At 39.3% G+C, this 3,311-nt stretch overlaps 1 pseudogene; it reads right to left on the reverse strand.

Moving 5' to 3' along the window:
• Positions 1 to 1,937: 1,937 nt before the first annotated feature.
• On the reverse strand, positions 1,938 to 2,904 carry LOC103749711 (annotated as a pseudogene).
• Between the last annotated feature and the right edge of the window lie 407 nt (positions 2,905 to 3,311).

Below are 3,311 nucleotides of genomic sequence, written 5' to 3' on the forward strand. Positions count from 1 at the left end.
AAATATTTCTGTGAGGAGGAGCATGAAGATTCTGATGGGGACTGAATTAAATTTGTAAATTTCTTTCGGTAGGATGATCATTTTCACAATGTTTTTTCCAGTTCTGTAAGTATGGAGGCCTCTTCATCTTGTAGTGTCTTCTTCAGGGTTACAGTTGGCATTACGAAGATCTTTTACTTCCTTGGCTAGGTTTACTACAAAGAATTTTATTACTTTTGAGATTATTGTAAATGGGATTATTTCTCTGCTCTCTCAGTATGTTTATCATCGGTCTATAGGAAGGCTACTGATTTATGTACATTCATTTTACAACCTTGCACTGTGCTGGAAGTGCTTGTTAGTTCTAAGAGTTTTAGTATGGAGTCAAGCACTTTATATATAGAATCATGTCATCTGCCCATAAGAATGGTATGACTTCTTCCTTTCCTATATATTTATCTTTTATTTCCTTGTCTTGTCCTATAACTCTAGCTATGACCTCAATGACCATAATGCGCAGGAGTGGACAGAAATAACACCCTTACCTTGTTCCTGATTTTAGTGGAAATTCTTTGAGTTTTTTTTTTAATTAATTTTTTTTAACATTCAGCATGATGTTGGTTAAGCAAAGTCCAAGAAAGTGAGATTAATGTGGTAGTCTTTGTTTAAAAATGTGCTAATATGCCAGGTGTGGTGGTGCATACCTTTAAACCCGGCACTTGGGAGACAGAGACGGGGATCTCTGTGAGTTTGAGGCCAGCCTGGTCTACATAGCAAGTTCCAGGCAAGCTGGGGCTACAGGGAGACCCTGTCTCACAACAGACCCCAAAATATGCTAATATGTATATTTGTAGATTTACAGGTCATCTACATCTAATCTAAGACAGTGGTTCTCTTTGAGGAAAATTGAGTTTCAAGGAAAAGAAAACAGAGATATTTTTATTGTTTTAACTATTATTTAATATTTATTTTTCTCTACGTTGGCGGCTTAAATAAAAGAGGCTTTGGAGTTAATTCACTGTGTGCTTGATTTCGCCAGTGGTGTTTTGGGAGTACATTAGGGTAAAACTATGTCTTCATATTTTTCTCGTCTTTACTACAACGACAAAATGGGTTTTTTATTTTTTTTCTAAGTTAAATGTGTAGTAACATATGTTTGTACAAGAAATACTTAATGCCTTGGCATTAAAGTTAGAGTGAGACTTTCTTGTATTCATCTGCTGAACACCACGGATAACTTACTAATGCTTCAAAGTAAGGAAAACACAAATTATAAAAAGGTGACTACTTCAGTAACAGATACCAGGTTGATCTTATAAATACATGAACTCAGGGCCTGGAGACATGACTGAACACTTAAGGGCACTGGCTGCTCTTACAGAAGAACTGGGTTTGAATCCAAGCACCCACATGGCAGCTACAATCATCAGTAACTCTATTTCCAGGAGATTCAGCACCCTTTCCTCTCCTTTGTGGGCATTGCATAACAGGAGTACACTTACATACACACAGGCACAACACTCATACATATAAAATACAAATAAATAAGTTAAGAAAATAAGTCAACTGAGTCTTGTGAATGCAGTGAGCAGATGCTATATTACTTTATAGAAAAACTGCATTTGGAAAGGAAAAAATGATGAATTTGAAACAGTTGGATTACAGCCAAGATGCACATGACTGTCAGCTTTGCACATATTAAACTGATAAGTTATTTTCAGGACTTGCGAAAAATTCCTCAGAAAGGAAAGTAATCACCAATTAGTGAAAGTTGTATAGAAATATATGTGCTATAAAGCACCCTCAAAATGGTGAACAGTTTTTGCTTTTGATTTAATATGAAATTTCTTTATGTGCAAGGAACCCAAGTTTTATGGATTCAAATATTCAGATATCTCAGAAAATTATTTTAAAGTGAGAGTCTAATCCTGAGGGAAAAAACAGCAGAACAATTTCCATCATGTCTCTGCAGTTTTAGAAGTTTCTTTTGATGGTTCTCTGAGGATCTTCTTCAGTACATCTTTCATATCTTTGTTCCAGAGACTATAGGTCAGAGGGTTGAAGAATGGAGTTGCCATGCACTAAAAAAGGGTCACAAATTTCTATGTTCCCTGATGGTTCTGGAACCTGGACTCACATACATTACCATGACCGAGCCGTAGAACAAGGAAACCACCAAGAAAGGAGAGGCACTCGTAGAGAATGCTTTGTTCCTGCCTGAGCCGGCTGGGACTTGCAGTACAGCTCTCAAAACCAAGGTGTCAGACCCAAGAATGTAGAGGAAGGTGAGGATGATGATGAAAGAGCTTATAGTAGCTCATTTAAGTGTGGTTTTAGGAGCTGGTTCACAGGATAGTGCCAGCGGTGGTCCCAGGTCCCAGAAAAAAAGGTCAATAATGTTAGGGCCACAGAAAGGCACCCGAGGCATAGGAACTACAGGCATCAGAATGGATAGAAAGCCACCAGCCCGGCAGAAGATCACTAGCCTGGCACACAGATGGTGGGTCATGATGGTGGGGTAATGCAGAGGCCGACAGATGGCAAGGAAGCCATCAAAGGGCATTGCAGACAGGAAGTAGCCCTCATGGCAGCACACATGGAGAAGAAGTAGAACTGGGGCAGGCAGCCAGCGTAGGAGATCGTCTTGGTCTGGGAGATAAGGTTGGCCAACATTGTGGGCACATCTGAGCTGATGTAGCAGATTTCCAGAAAGGACAAGTTGGCCAGGAGGATGTACATGGGTGTGTGGAGCTTCTGGCTGGACCATACTGCACAGATGATGGTTGTGTTCCCCATAGGGGTCAGGAGGCAGATGAGGGAGAAGATCACAGAGAGAAGGATCTGGATCTGCCTGCGGCAGGGGAAGCCCAAGAGGATGAATTCTCTCAGAGCCTCAGAGACGTTGCTGAGGCCTGAGATACTCATTCTTACAGTCTTATGAAAGGAAAGAGCAAGAGAGACTCTTGGTCATTTCCTGTCCCTGGAAAATTACATTTATTTTGACTCTTACATGGGCGGTGGATTCACTAGTTTATCTCTTAAGAATCTGGCTTAGTCCAGTGAGATTAGGGCGCTGGGCAAATCTGACTCATCCTGTCTCTATGATTAATGGTATCATATTTTACTGCATTCATTTCATTGAGATCACATGATGTGGGATCCAAATAATTATATTTACATTTAATTTCTCATACTTTGATGGATACTTTTAGGATGTACTCATTCCTATCACTATATTTAGTTTTCCTTCTTGTTGCAAATAAAATTTTATCCATATTTTGTAAACGTCCTCTTAAAAGAAATGTCTAAATATAATATAAAGTCAAAATAGG

This window comes from Nannospalax galili, unplaced genomic scaffold (assembly GCF_000622305.1).
Source record: "Nannospalax galili isolate Female #2095 unplaced genomic scaffold, S.galili_v1.0 scaffold2812, whole genome shotgun sequence".
Classification (NCBI taxonomy): Eukaryota; Metazoa; Chordata; class Mammalia; order Rodentia; family Spalacidae; genus Nannospalax; species Nannospalax galili.